We start from the raw sequence: 16,317 nt of genomic DNA on the forward strand, positions 1-16,317 counted from the left end.
AAACAAAACAAAACAAAACCCCCACCATGGCATCACTGGCATGACAAGGAAACTCTGTGTGTGTGTTTCTGTGTGTGTGTGTGTGTGTGTGTGTGTGTGTGAAAGAATGTCCAATCCACTTTGCTCATTTTACTGAACTCACTATGATTAAAGGCTTTTAAAAAAGTTTTTATTTAAATTGCTGTTAATGCACAGTGTTCTATTAGTTTCAGGTGTACAATATAGTGACTCAGCAATTCCATACATCACCCAGTGCTCATCACAATAAAGGTTTTATGTTGTTGTTTTTTTTTTGTTGTTTGTTTTTTAAAGATTTTATTTATTTATTTGAGAGAGAGAGAATGAGAGAGAGAGAGAGCACATGAGAGGGGGGAGGGTCAGAGGGAGAAGCAGACTCCCTGCAGAGCAGGGAGCCCGATGCAGGACTTGATCCCGGGACTCCAGGATCATGACCTGAGCCGAAGGCAGTTGCTTAACCAACTGAGCCACCTAGGTGCCCCTGTTGTTGTTTTTAATAAACATAAAAAGAAGGGCCTTGGCCCTTATGAGGTGAAGACCATAAGAACTCTTTAGAACAACACCTCTGAAATTTCTGCTCTAACTTCTAGTCCCACTAATTCTTTCTTCAACTTTCCTCTTTTCAATGTTCTCTGCCAACTGGAATCATAAATCAAAGTTTATGATCACCTCCAGATATACTGGCCACAGACCTCATGAAATCAAAATCACTTTATGCTTCTGCTGTCTTCTGGAGTCCACCAGAACTACAACACTCACCTCCTCAATCTGGTTACTTAAGAAGTAATGTTCTTAAGGACAACCATTCTCATGTCCCCGACCACAGTTGCTTACTGTTCCAAACTATGCCTCCAAGTCTTTTGTCCCTTTCTAAGAACACTTATTCATCTAACAAGCACATGTTTGTGGCTAACATGGGGCAACTGGGGCCTACAAAGATGTTGAAGGTACATAGTTCCTACTTTTATAAAGCTTGTGGTTGAGAACAGGGCTAACTACAGAGCTCTAAAACAAGGTGGAAATGGGGCAAGCACAATAAGACAGAGACAAATGAAGCACCATATTTGCTTAGAGGAAGCTTCTGGTGAGGGGCCTCAGGATGGCAGCACTGTAGCAAGACTTTAAGGGGCAGGTAGAATTGCACCAGATCAGGGACGAACAAGCAGATGTGAGTTTACTTCTTTATTTTACACTTTTTTCTCTTCTTAGTACATTATGCAATCCTTCTCATTTTTATTTATGTTCTTCAAATGAGGCTTTCCTAATAAAAAAATCTTTTTTAATCTCATAAACCTCTCTTTTTAATTTTCTTCCATTAATATTACTTTGAATTTTTAATAAGTTAGCTTTTAATTGGGTATTTAATCAACTTTACAATGAAAGTTAAATAGGAATATCTAAGTAACTATAGCAACATGAACTTTCTTTAAAAAATCTCCTCAAATCTCCATGTTTTCATAAACCCTGAAGACTTTCCCCATTCTACTGCTTGCATAAAAATAATTGTGCAAATTGTTAGAAACCAATATTTATCACTCTGAATTAAACATTTTTTTCTCATCTGCTATTGCTTTCTGTAGTCCTCAACCCATTGTTTACGTTTCTCATATTTATCATTCCTACCAGCAATATAATGTTTTATTGTATCAATGTATCACATTTGACTTGCTGTGTTCTTATTTCCCTATAGATATGTGTTGGATGGCGAGGCCATTTCTAGTTTGTAGATGTACTAATGAGTATCTCCACACACATCCATCCATATGCCTTTTCTTTCCTTTGAATTACCTTGTCGGTCTGCGATACATTTTCTAGAGTGAAACAAGTTAATATATAATGTATGGCTAAGGGTGTGAGTGCTGGCAGCCCGACTGTGCTTTGTGCTTGAATCCTGGCTCTGCCACTCGCCTTCTGCGAGAACTTGAGCAAATTACTCAACCTCTCTGAGACATAGTTTCTTCATCTAAAAAATAGGAATAAAGTCATACTCATCTCACATGATTAATGGGAGAATTATATGAGATAAAGATACACGTAAACCGTTAGGACTATGCTTCACCCATCATAAATGTTCAATAATGGTAGGGTTTTATTTGTTTTTTTGAAGATTTTATTTTTAAGTAATCTCTACACCCAATGTGGAGCTTGAACCCACAACCCTGAGATCAAGAGTCACACGCTCTACTGACTGAGCCAGCCAGGTGCCCCTAAATGATGGCAGTTATTAATTAATACATTTCTTGGCATACTGTTTGTTGCATTCTAAAATTCAGCAAATGCCAATTTCCTTGTTTTCATCTACCCAAATTGCTATAATTTGGACAAAGTATTTGATCATTTCTATTAATCATGGAATTACAAGCTCAGGTTGTGAATTTTAAAGATTTAGTCTCTGATTCATGTCAGATATGTTTAAGATGCTTTCCAGAAAAAGAACATTAGCTTACAGAATTATCAGATACCTCCAAATTTTCATCTTTGTGTATTGTTGTTCTTACTTTTTTGCTACAAGGATCCTACCTTACATTTATTACGTTTGTATTTTTCCATTGTAATAGACGGAGCCCTTGGTTTCAAGTAAAACACCTCAACCGTTTACAAGAAGGAAAGGTAGCGTACAGCCGGATGCTTGTTTCCTCCCTCTTTCTCTGGTATCTGCTCTTCTCTGTGCATGAGTTTCATTTTTCAACCTGGCTACCCCTCCCCCCCAGGAGGAAACCTGGCCCCTGAGAGCTCTCAGGCTTCCTTTGACAGTGACTGCGTGTCATTATCAATTCCACATTCCCAGGAAAGGAGTCTTATTGGCCTGGCTTGGGTCAGTTGCTCACTCCTAAGGCCATCAACTGTGGCCAGGGAGTTTGGCCACATAACTGGTGGTCCCAGTCAGAGTCATTTATCTGGAGGGAAAGGAAAAGCATTAACCCCAAGGTAAGGTGCTAAACAGAAGGGCTCTGGCCAGACCAAATGACAGATTCCATCAACTCAAGTTATTAGAGGGGCTTGATATGTTTCACATATGTTTACTGTTTTTGTGTGAACCTCTTCCTCTTATGTGAAATGTTCATATCTTTAACCATTTGTCATCAGAACATATTTTTCCCTTACATATTTATATCATTATGGGGCACCTGGGTGGCTCAGTTAAGTGTCCAATTCTTGATTTTGGCTCAGGTCATGATCTCAGGGTTGTGAGATCAAGCCCCATGTTCAGCTCTGTGCTGGGCATGGAGCCTGCTTAAGATTCTCTCTCTCTGGGGAAGAATGAAGGGGAGTAAGTCGGAGGGGGAGACGAACCATTAGAGACGAGGGACTCTGAAAAACAAACTGAGGGTTCTAGAGGGGAGGGGGTGGGGGGATGGGTTAGCCTGGTGATGGGTATTAAAGAGGGCACATTCTGCGTGGAGCACTGGGTGTTATGCACAAACAATGAATCATGGAACACTACATCAAAAACTAATGATGTAATGTATGGTGATTAACATAACAATAAAAATTATAAAAAAAAAGATTCTCTCTCTCTCTCCCTATGCCCCTCCCCCCTCTCTAAAACAAACAAACAAACAAATTTATGTCTTTCCCTAATGGTTTTGGGAATACAACTGTGCAAATACTAAAAAAATTTAGAAAGGCAACAGGATTACTGAAGAACTATGTTTAAGAAGTTGTTCTCAGGGCTATGAAAAGTTCAGAGAGCCACGTTACTGTAAAGAATTTAGTTTCTAATGGGATTGAATATACAAATAAAAAATGAAATAAAAAAGGCTGTACACAAGTCATTCCTCAATTAGGGAGACCACGTTCTTAAGAACTCTGAGGCAGAAGGCCCTATGGTTCAAGAACTTAAATCCCTATGACAGAAATCACACTAGGGGAAATGATACTTGGAATAAACCTCTGAAAGCCATTAGAATTACGTTCTCATGTACTAAAATAAATATGACTTTTATGCATCTTACCTTTACCATTTCCTACTCACTGGCAAGATACCTTTCAGGACCTTTTTCCTGTAGTTTCTTTAAGATATTTACAAATCATTTTGTAGGCTTGTTAAAAAATATCCATAGCGAGAAGAATTCTTTCTGGGGTTGGTCCTCCTCTGAATGTTCAAGGTCTTATTTTATGACTTGGTGGTTTCTATCAGACACACTAATATCCGGTCTCTATTCCTTATACACCAAGGGCTTCCTAACAAGTATCCGTGACTTTGCCTGAGGGCTTCTTCCAGCAGCAGAAGCAGACTTGGTCAGGGACAGGCTAGAAGTGCTGCAGATGTAACACCTCCAGGAGCAAAAGAGAGTTGGTAGAAAAACACACCAGTTCTCACCTCTTAGGTGGCAGGACTAAGGTGGGGGCCATACAGTGTCCCAGAGGTCTCCAGAGGGATTGGGTCCTAGTTGACCATAGCAGTAATGTGTTCATTAACACTTTGTATGACATCTAAACAAAGAGCTTGCCTTAAAATCCTTGATTCAGGTTCTGCTTTTGGGGGGGAACTAAACCCAGGAGGAAGTCTCACTCCCAGCTCCTGGTCTCTGCCTCCTAAAATATCTGAATTCTCAAAAAATGTTGGAGGCATCAGTTTGAACTGATCCCCCCAGCAATACCCAGAGTTTTGCAGTCCTGGATCTGCCCATTTTAACTTCATGCCAGGTACATGCATTTCTCCCCTACTCTCCCCACTGAAACCACAGGAAGTGCTTTCAAAGCCCTGGATTATTACTGCTTGTTTTCCTTGGTCCTGCCCAATCTTTCATTTCAAAAATCTTTTTTTTTAAAGATTTTTTATTTATTTATTTGACACAGAGAGAGACAGAGAGAGAGCACAAGCAGGGGAAGCAATAGAGGGAGAGAGAGAAGGAGGCTCTCCGCTGAGCGGGTAGCCCGACGCAGGGCTTGATCCCAGGACCTCAAGGTCATGACCTAATCCAAAGGCAGATGCCTAACCGACCGAGCCATCCAGGCGCCCCTCATTTCAAAAACCTTTGTCTCTGCTTTAGTTCCTCTCTATTTTCAACTTCCATTTCCTTTTCCTAGCTATCCATGGAAGGAGTGATCTGCAATTTACATATTCCAGGACTGAAAGTCTACAGTTGCTGATAAAATATACATCTGTATGTAATAAATAAGAATTATGTCTAAGAGAATATCATGGTTAGGGAGTTTAAAATGTATCAAAAGGAAGTAGAAATACAACCTGAGCAATTAGAGAAGGCTTCACAGAGAAGTTTGGGACCCCTGATCTAGTCTTATCACCCATTTTACAGATGGGGAAACTGAGATCTATAAGGTTAAATTACTGACTCAGAGTCCTACAGCTTATAATTGGTGACCAACCCCCACTTCTCACTCCTCAGTCCCTTCTGTGCTCTACCGCATGCTGCCCACTCACCATTTGTCCAGAGGCAGCCTTGCCTCTGCTTTTGTCTTTTGTTGACCTTGAAGTTTGCCATGAGGACAAAGCCTGGAAAAGGATGAGAACAAATAGCACATTCTCCTAAGCATTCTCCACAGTGCACAATATCAGTTGTCCTGAGAGGGTTTTGATATGGGCTGAAAATATTGTTTTGTCTTAAATCTTGGAAAAAATTCTCGTTGCATGGAATTTTTTTCTCCAGAATTAATCATGGGTAGCATACTCTTTATCCTTGTTCTTTGACGAAGCAGAAAACAAAATAGCCATTGAAGGCACTCTTTGTTTACACCCAGGGACTAATGACGTTGTGTACTCCTCCCACCAAGCAGCCCTAGAGTACTGGTCTCTCTGAAGAGCACTGAGTGCCCAGAGTGCTGACTAAGCCCATCCCAACCCCAACTTTTGCCAAGGAGACAATTCTCTGACTGTTCTTGAGCTTGGTGATATCAAATATTCTCAACAAGTTCTTCCAATTTCTGTTTTTAAAATAAAAATCAAAAGGCCAGCACATTCCTTTTATGTTTGTGCAAATGAAGCAGAGGCAAGAAGCTGGTGAAACTAGCTAAAGCCTTTTGATATGTAACTTGAGTGATGGCCTACTGAAGTCCTGAAGTATAAATTAAACTGTTTTTATATTTATATACTATATTTATTATATAGTATAAATATATTTACCTTGCTTCAGATTTCAAGATTGTATTTTTGGTACTTCTATAGACTGTGGAATCAATATTCTAAGAATGAGTGTTACCTCCCGTAACAGTGACTCAGGCATAATTGGGGATCCATTAAAATACAACCTTCTCTTCCCACCCATGCTTTGTTTTAGAGGGGGGTATCATTAGCACAGTTAATGTTCACTAGAGACAGTGCTAATCACCATGAAGTCATTTCAGGCAACCCAACATCAGCTGAGGGATGCACTGATATGAATATCATGCACACTCTATGGCTCTCATTTTCTGCATTGATTCACGTTTGACTTGGATCTAATCAGGCATGTCTCATAACAGAAAACACTCCTTTTCTGCAAAGATATTTAGGACCTGGACTGTGAACTGCTGCAAGGCATAGATGTAGGATATCCATGTAAGGTCCTCAGCCTGCCTCAGAACGTGCATTGGATGTAGTATGTATGTCTCCAACTAGAAAATGAACACAGTCTCTATTCCATTCCTCCCTCCTAAGATCACATCTCCCCCGCCCCCCACCAGGGGTCCCTGCTCCTCCTGCAAGGCAATCACTATAGAAAAAAATTAGAGCCTCTAGAAAATCAAGAGTACCTCAGGGAAAAGACAGAAGAAATTCTAGGCAACAGGAACAGCCTGGGGGAACTGTTTCCAGAAGCAAACATCCAGCCAGGGATGGGCCTTGTTTTTGGTAAGCCCCCCCTTGAAAGCAAACATAACAAATATTTTAAAAGAGAGGGAAAAAAAACCCAAAAACTTCTAGGAAAGCACTGTGATCATCTGTCATTCTCATCTTAAGATGGTTTGGTTCAACCAGATTGCTTTCCTTCTTACAAACCAGCTGCACCAGGAAGATGGAATTTTGTTTGCTGGGGAAAGAAAAGTAGGTAATTTTATTTTATTTTAAAGATTTTATTTATTTATTTGAGAGAGAGAGAATGAGAGATAGCACGAGAGGGAAGAGGGTCAGAGGGAGAAGCAGACTCCCCGCAGAGCAGGGAGCCCGATGTGGGACTCGATCCCGGGACTCCAGGATCATGACCTGAGCCAAAGGCAGTCGCTTAACAGACTGAGCCACCCAGGTGCCCGAAAAGTAGATAATTTTAGAGCATGGTGACCTTGGAAGAGGGGCAGGTGTGTGTGTGTGTGTGGGGGGGGCACAGGACACCCTAGGGGAGGTAATAAAAAGGAAGTAAAATAAAAAAACACCCAAAGCAAACATCACTAATTCAACATGTGACCTAAGAAAGATGTTAATTCTCCTCCCTATATTCCTTTCCTTCATCTCCTCTGCCTCCTTATGCTCTCCTTTCTCCTCCCGTTTGAGTTTGAGCCTGTGGTCCTTATTCCCAGAAATTTAAGCCAATATTACTAGTATAAGAATTTAGCAGCATTATTCATTAAATTGGCTTTTCTGGGAGTATGCTATAAACCTAATTGCCATAGTAACGCATAATCATAATATTACTAATGACTAATAACTAATCATTATAATTATAATTCTCCTCTGCCTCCTCCTCATTGTTCTCTAAGCTTCCTTGGGGAATTTTGTGTCAAGTTCCAAATTTTTGTATACTGCAGCCCCCAGGCTGGACAGTGAAAGAATTCAAGGAGAGTGGGAAAACAGACAGGGGCCAGGGTAGCTCAGAGTCAGGTCAAGAGGATGAGTGGAGTCTGAGATCCAGTCTGTGCTCTGCTGTCCAGGCTGAACATCTCGGCTGATGGCAGCACCTGCAGAGCAGATGGGACGTCTTTTCCCCTTTGCACAGAGGTTGTGGGCTGGCCATGGCCCTGAGTTGAGGACAGGCCTACTGTTAATCCCCAGAGTCGGTAACAGCAGGCACGGGAGATGCTACACCTTTTCGGGAGGAGTTCCAAAACCAACATTTGGGAGTGTCGAGGCCAAGCTGAAGAATAAGCATTTCAGGGAATGGCGGGGAGAAGCACAGTCAAGCGTTTAGGTTCAAGACTATGACCCCAGCTGAGGGGCTCCCTTCTTGCTGCTCTCAGGCAGTTTTCATTACATTGCAACTCTGGTGTTGTCAAGGTACTCTTTGGCTTGTACCATTAATATTTTACCTAAAACTTTTAGAAATTCAGTTTGGTCAAATGCTGAGCCCTACCTGTACTGAAGGAGCCCTTAGAATTTCCTCTTGATCTCCATCCATATATCTCTTTAATTCTCTTATCTTTAATGACTGAAGTAAAATTTGGTCCTTTAACAAGTAATCAGATTTGCCCGACTCTCGATTTGACCTCAGAACAGCTTTCAGCAAAGCTTGTTAGAAAGTGAGTGAAAGTGTGGCTTGTTGGTTTGGAGCCTCTAAAGGACAATATAGCTGCCACCGTGAGACAAGCCAGCTTTATTTGTGCTGAACCACAGCAGTGTCTCCTGCTCTTCCTTGCTCTCTGTTTGGCACTTCATCTTTATTTAATCTTTAACAAAGCAGAGTCTGTCAGGCAGTCTGTGGTGAGCATAAGGAATCAGCCTCTCCTTCTGGAATGTGGCAGCAGTGAACAGTGCCTAAATATTTATTTCAAATATAATCTATCCTGTAGTCCTCCACATCCAAAGATTTTTCCAGTTTAAATCTGTGGCCCTATAATTCAGAGGGCTTTTGCAATGAGAGGCCCTACGAATGGACTGGAGCATCACAGCCACTGCCAAGCCGGCAGGAACCACACAGCTGGCCCTCCCAGGGACAGCACAGAGAAGGAAGAGGGCCCTGCTTTGAGCAGGCTCACTGCGTAAGATCGTGCATACTGCTGGGAGGTCCACTGTGGTAGGGATGGCTGTGAATGGAGGTGTGGCAGACAGAATGGACTAGGCTGTCTACAGCAACAAACAGTCCCAAAGTCTCAGTGGCTCAGCATACCAAAAACTGATGGTTTGCTCACACTCAATGTCCAGCACGTGGAGGCAGGGGGATCCAAGCTGAGCAATTCCATCTCAACACATGTTTTATAATTTCCTCAGCAGGGAGAAGAAAATACGGTGCCTCATGTACTGGTTCTTAAAACCTCTGATTGCAAGTGACACATGTCATTTCTGTTTCTACTTCATTGGGTAAAGTAAGTCATATGTCCACATCTAATTATAAAAAAGGAAAGGAAGTGCACTCTTACCACATATTCTGAAGAAGAGAATGGGAATATTTGAAACAACCCTAATGACTACTGTGGGGGGTCCAGTTGGAAGGACTCCAGTGCTACCTTTATATTCTAGGAGCTCTCAGCTAGATCAGGAAGAACTATTTACATATTCATATGCCTGATATTCATATGTCTCTTACAAGTCAAGTGTCTTATTTCCAGAGGTAGGTCTTAATAGGCAATTATCTAGAGAGAAAAGCAGTAAGTCCTAATTCTTCCAAGCAGATTCACTATATTTTCATCTTTAAAATAAAGAATTGCAGGAGCACCTGGGTGGCTCAGTCGTTAAGTGTCTCCCTTCGGCTCAGGTCATGATCCCAGGGTCCTGGGATCGGGCCTCACGTCGGGCTCCCTACTCGGCTGGAAGCCTGCTTCTTCCTCTCCCACTCCCCCTGCTTGTGTTCCTCTCTCGCTGTCTCTCTTGCTGTCAAATAAATAAATAAAATCTTTTTAAAAAATTAAAAATAAAATAAAATAAAGAATTCCATAAAATACAAATATCATTATTGAGACCTAGCTTAAGGGAGTGACTAATTCTCCTGGCTTCAGAAATAAAACATGCCTCCAGGTAGTAGACACTAATTATCTGAAGAACCCACTCTTTCTGAGTATTGTCCTTCCTTTCTACATTTGAGTCACATAGTGGAAGTGGTGGGAATCTGACAACCATCATGTTCAATGTGGAACCTCTCTCTAACACAGAGCATATTGGATCAGAGTGGACTTCTGACCAAAGCTGGGCCAGAGTTTCTTCTCTAGCAATTTAGAGTGTGGACTAAAAGAAACTCTGAGGAAACAGGAATTTGACTAATTGGTTTCAGTTGTCTGTTGACTAGAGATGTAACTGACACCATTAGCGCTCACTAACTATCCAAAGGCTCCTCTCCATTTCCTGGTTTCCTGAACAGTTAGAATGGAGCCATGTGACAAAGTTCTGGCCAATGGAAGACAGACAGAAATGACAAGCCACATTTAGGGTTGGCTGTTGAAAATACCCCTCATCTCCCTCCACTTTCTTTTCCCCACCACAGTGCCCTTGGAGGTCACATGATTAGATGGCATAGCTATAAGATGGAGAGGGGCTATCCATTGCATAGAAAATTGTGACACGAGTAAGGAAAAAAAAATATGGATTAGGATGTATTTTTTGCTTCAACATATCCTAGACTATACTGACTAACATAGAACCAATAGAGGAGTGGCTTTGTTCTGCCAAGTATCTAAGAAAAGCTGATCTGCAAAGAGGGAGAAAAATGACGTACATGTGCAGAGGTAGGCAGAATTGAGAAAAAGAGTCCCTGGGTCCTAATTCCTGGTTCTAATCCCTTCTTAAGGGTAAGTCACATTTCTGTCCTTGGCTTCTGTGATGCCCTTGTATCCTTATTATAGTAAATGTCCTGTTTTTTATTAAGCTTGTTCCAGAGTTTCTTTCTTTTGCAACCAAAAAGTTATAACCTTATAACCTTTATAACTTTCAATACCTCTCATATCTCAGTGCTCAGCATGAGATTACTCATTATTCAGCATGAAAACAACTAACAAATTAATAGGTTTGATGCTGACTTAGATTTTTAATTCCTTCATGCAGGAATGCCAAGAACTACAGCAAAATCTTGTCCAGATGTAATTCCATAGTACAGTCGGTGCTTCTAACACAATTCCAGAATTACAGATCTTGTTTACTTACCCAAAATTCAAATAAAGGTGGATAATCTTTTCAGTTTTATTGGTTATAAATCACCAGCTGACAAGTTACTCAACTTCTGCAATTGTAGTAAAATTCTAGAGCTATCAAGAAAAGGTGGCTAGTTCAAGAACAACTAAGGAATTGATTCACTCTTCAGAACCTGTGCCAACTTCCTTTCTGTGGGCGAGCTAAATAGTGGATACCTTTTATAGAAGGAAAGCCATCATCCTATGAAGAAAACCTCTTTCTCTGCCATGAACAAGCTGAATGCAATCACAGAAACTGCAGACAAAAGAGCTTTTGATGACAGATATTGCTGATGCCTGGTGCCTTCAAAGGCATTCCAGGAAAGGTGAAGGAATAATTGTGACTAACAATAACTCATGCTTCTTCCAGGATGTTACTCATTGGGCCAATGGATCACTTGAGAAAGATGTCAGTGAGTCAGCTCATACTCAATTTGGCAAAAAGATTCCAGGTCCCTAAGCTCTTTGCATTGAATGGAGTAAATGCCAAATGGATACATTCTTTGGGACAAGTAAAGGCAGGAGAGCTTTGATAGTAAAAAGCAGTTTGCTCCTTTAGTATCCCCATGCACCACACCAAGCCATATATCTGAGCAAAATGAAATTATCAAGGGCAATGAAGAAAATCTTGAGTACACCCCTCAAAAAGATAAAGGGCCCAGGGGAAGGAGAAAGGCGGAAACACCAGTAGAAAGTCTAATAATTCACCAAACATTTAAAACAACATGAACTTATAAGTATTGCAACTTATATATGAGGATATATCAAAGGCCAGTTAAAATAATAATGGTTACAAACAAAAAGGAGGTTGGACCAGATGGTCTAAGGTCTTTTATTTAAAATTCCATGACTATGTGGAATTTTGTAGGTCAAGGGCCAAATGTAGCCACTGATTAAATTCATCCTATGATAATGGCACTGACATTCATTATATATTTTTTTTTACTGTGTCATGCATTCATAAGAGTTTATTAAAATATACAATTTAATTGTATGAATGAAACTCAATACTCATGTACTGACTGCCTGGCCTAGTCTAAGAATAAAATATTAACAGTACTTCATAGGCCCCCTGAGCCTACCGTAGTTGCATCTTCCTCCACTTACTCCTCCTCAATGGCCACCCAGAGGTTACTACCAATTCACACTCTTATGTTAATCATTCCCAGCTTTCTTTATGGTTTTACCACCTACGACTCTATGCCCCATACAACGTATTGTTTAGTTTTGAAAATTTGGTAGTTGCATAAAGAAGATCAGAGTTACGCTATTAATTGAAAACTCAGGGATGAATGCAGCATTATCCCTTAGTGTCAGCTCCCCTGAGAGTTTACAAGAGCCCTTTCTGGGGAAGTCAGTAAGCAGGTTGGAAACTAGTCCTAGCAGAAACAAGGCTGTGCACAGTCAGAGCATGTGGCAAGGCTGCCAGGTGAGCCTGATACTGATGTTGGGCAGAACTATGTCAGAGGTTATGGGATGCTCTCTATTTTCTACCTTACCTCCAGCTCTCAGATACAGGGTTAAGCAGAAAGTTTGGTGAGATGAAATGAGTATCCTTAGGTGATCCAGGTAGCAAGGCATGGAAAAGAGAGCAGGAATTTTATCAACAAATGGTCATAACACAGATTAGAATCTAAGCAAGGTTCATTCAAGCATTCTATCTTGAGGTTGGAGAAGAGGGTAAAATAACAGTGGAAACTTGGCTATAGCAGCCACCAACATATCTGTCTCTTGAGTCTCATGTTTCTCTCTGGGGTAGTTGTCCTCTATATCGATGGATAGCTGTCCTGGAATCTCCCTTCACTCTCTTCATGAGAATTCCCCTTGCCTTACTCCTGAGTTGGATCACCTGTTTCTTATATCCTGGACTGGAATGCATAATTTGTGGGGCCCAGTGAAAAGTGAAAATGCAGAGTCCCTTGTTAAAAAATTATTAAGAATTTCAAGATGGTGACAACAGAGCATCAAACAAGTATGGGAACCTTCTATGTCTGGGGCCTGTGCAACAGCATAGGTTGATGCCAGCAATACCAGCCCTGCCTATATGCTATGTTTCCTCTTCCCTAATTTACTCTCTTATTCTTTTTTTTTTTTAAAGATTTTATTTATTTATTTGAGATAGAGAGAATGAGAGAGAGAGAGCACGAGAGGGAAGAGGGTCAGAGGGAGAAACAGACTCCCTGCCGAGCAGGGAGCCCGATGCGGGACTCGATCCCGGGACTCCAGGATCATGACCTGAGCCGAAGGCAGTCGCTTAACCAACTGAGCCACCCAGACGCCCCTACTCTCTTATTCTAGGAGAGCACATTGCCCGGTAGTCTTTTTCTATGAATGTATGGGAAATAAGCTTTTGAGACTTGCACATCTGAAAATGTCTTTGCTCTCTCTTCATACTTGAATGTAAGCCACTTTATTATACAACACTGTAATCTGAACGTTGCTCCCTGGAGTTGTGTAATACAGCAGCCCTGCTTGACTAATGTTTGGCTGGGTATAAAATTCTAGATTGGAAACAATTTTCCTTCAGAACTTTAAAAATATTGTTCCTTTGTCTTATTTATAGTGTCACTGTGGAGAGGTCTGGAGTTATTTGGATTCTTAATTCCCTTTATGGTACCTGTTTATTCCTCTCTAGAAGTTTATATAAATTCTCTTTGCCCCAGAGTTCTGAAATTTTATGGTGTGCCATTGTGAGTGTCTATTTTCATTCACTGTGCTTGGGGCTCTATAGGCCCTTTTGATCTGACAACTCACGTTCTTCATGCGTGAGAAATTTTCTTAAATTATTTCATTGGATGATTTTCTCTGCTCCATTTATGTTGTTCTCTCTTTCTGGAGCTTTTATTATTTGGATGGTGAGCCTTCTAGAAAAGAACTCTCACTCTCTTACTCTTTCCTCTTTGTCTACTCTGTTCTAGTCTCTGAGAAAATCCTTACTCTGACATTCTGGCCATTCTGTTTTTTTATTTCATGATTATGTCTTTAATTTCTAAGAGCTCTTTTTATTCTCTAAATGTTCCTTTCTTGGGAAGCCTGGGTGCTGCATTCAGTTAGGCGTCTGCCTTTGGCTCAGGTCATGATCTTGGGGTCCTGGGATCAAGCCCCTCTTCCTCTGCCTGCTGCTCCCCCAGCTTGTGCTCTCTCTGTGTGTGTGTCAAATAAATAAATAGAATCTTTTTTAAAAATGTTCCTCTCTTATAATGTCCTATTCCTGTTTCATATATGTGGTGTTCTCTTATCTGAGGATATAGGAATTCTTGTTTGTTTGTTTGTTTGTTTGTTTTCTCCTCCCTGCATAGTCACTATTGCTCCATGGTGTTTGTGGGGTTTTTTTTGTTTTGTTTTGTTTTTGTATTTATTTGGATCTCTATCTTTTTTGTTGGGGACTGTCCTCAGATATCTGATAATCCTTATTTCTTAGCTCTTAATTAAAAATGGGGAACTAAAAAACACTTAAAACACTGAGCAAGTGGACAGGCTTGCTGCCTTTGAACTTTATTCTAAGGTGACCTGAGTGGGCTCTTTCAGTATTCAACATTGAAGTCAGTATTTTTACATTTTCTTCTTGTTTTGGTCAGATTCCCAGAAAGGAATATTCCTGTCTCCTCCCTGGTGAAGGAGAGTCTGGCTGAGATACAAGTGAACAAAAAAGTCTGGAGAGTCAGAATATATGAGCTCATTTTTCCCCAATAAGAAGCCCTTCTCAGACCATCTATATTACTGTCTACAGAGACAAAACCTTCAGATTGTCAGCATGGGGGAAGAACAGTCATCTGGTACCATAAAGAGAGAAAGGACAGTTAGGAATGCAATTGCTTCTCGAGTAGCTTTTTCTTCCTTATTTGAAGTCTACCTTTTACCCCAGTCCTAGGCATACCTGATGCTGCCAATTCCTGAGCCTCCTGAAGATTCTACAGTTTGAAGCCAACTTTCCTGGGCCTGTTGTTAAATCAGTTACTACTTGTCCATGTACTTTCCAGCTTCCACAGTTCATTGCTCTTATCATCTCTCCTATTTTCCTGTACTTGTATGTTTATATCTTTGAAGAATCTCTTCATTGTAGCTATAGGGTGCTTTAGGAGGAAAGAAAATTAAATGCATGCATTCAACTCACCATTTAAACTCAGAACCCCACTTTTTTTTTTTTTCAGTTTGTTTGTTTTAAAGTAAGCTCCACGGCCCAACATGGGGCTTGAACTCATGACCCTGAAATCAAGAGTCGCATGCTCTACCAACTGAGCCATCCAGGCACGCCATAACCCTATTTTCTTTGAACAGCCTTTTTAGAACTTATTGTACCTTGTTTTTACTCATTCAAATGTATTGATGATGGAGCTGGTACATCAGCATGGCAGTGACAGCTAACCTTCAAATCCCAGGCATAGCTTTGGCTAGTGTCTAAATGTGGGAAACATTAACAGGATTACCTGCACTACCTCCTCTTCTCCCGCAGCTCCCCAGTTTGGCCACTTAGGAGCTGACATGTTCCTACATAATCTCACATGCAGGTTAGAGTTGATTGGCTTAGGGAAATCCAACCCAAGCTAGACCAATAACTCACTTCTCTGAGATTCTTGGATATCAGCCAGAGAAACCACCCTTCGTGGAAAACTCTAAAATGTAAATTCCTCCCCTCCTGCCCTGAATTTTGTTGCTGGGTCAAGTTTACCTGCACCATTCTTTCTTCAAGATGTATTATCTCTTAGAGAGTCAAATTGCTTTGCTTTTCACCATTGCAATCCAAAGCCCCTTCCTCCTGCCCACCTAAAGTCCCAAATGTCCAGCACAGAACTGGAGTATGAAGAGAGGGAACTCCAGAAGAGCCCAGACTCTTGGGAGTTCAGAGCTCTCATCTTCTAAAATGCTGATGATTTAGGAGATAGTATACCTTTTATCTCCCCCCAAAGGGAGTTGGGTTTGAAAGCATTTTAGTATTAAAATGCAAATTTCACCAGTAATTAAAATTTTCCCTCAGGAAACTCTTAGTGCAGTAAAAAAGATACTGACTTTGGATCCAAAAAGTTTTGAGGTCTATATTCAAATGCTGTTATTTGATCTCTTCTCCCTCAGTTTCTTCATATGTGAAATGGGATTAAAAGCACAGGGATTTATGGGGCACCTGGGTGGCTCAGCCGTTAAGCATCTGCCTTCGGCTCAGGTCATGATCCCAGGGTCCTGGGATCGAGCCCCACATCAGGCTCCCTGCTCCGCGGGAAGCCTGCTTCTCCCTCTCCCACTCCCCTGCTTGTGTTCCCTCTCTCACTGTGTCTCTCTCTGTCAAATAAATAAAATCTTTAACAAAATAAATAAATAATAATAAATAAATAAAAG

General features: G+C 41.0%; 1 protein-coding gene across 10 annotated transcripts in view; it reads right to left on the bottom strand.

Moving 5' to 3' along the window:
- Positions 1 to 16,317, bottom strand: part of EHBP1 (EH domain binding protein 1) — a 709,442-nt gene that overhangs the window by 406,773 nt on the left and 286,352 nt on the right. The window contains exon 1 of one of the 10 annotated variants that reach the window (XM_088026516.1): positions 5,408 to 5,475. The exons of the other annotated variants lie outside the window; for them this stretch is intronic. The gene's annotated coding sequence lies outside the window, so the exon portion shown is untranslated. Of the gene's footprint in view, positions 1 to 5,407; positions 5,476 to 16,317 lie in introns of those variants that run through there. 10 annotated transcript variants of the gene reach the window in all.

This window comes from Eumetopias jubatus, unplaced genomic scaffold (assembly GCF_037043125.1).
Source record: "Eumetopias jubatus isolate StellerSeaLion01/CBP00866 unplaced genomic scaffold, mEumJub1_p1.0 scaffold_9, whole genome shotgun sequence".
NCBI lineage: Eukaryota > Metazoa > Chordata > Mammalia > Carnivora > Otariidae > Eumetopias > Eumetopias jubatus.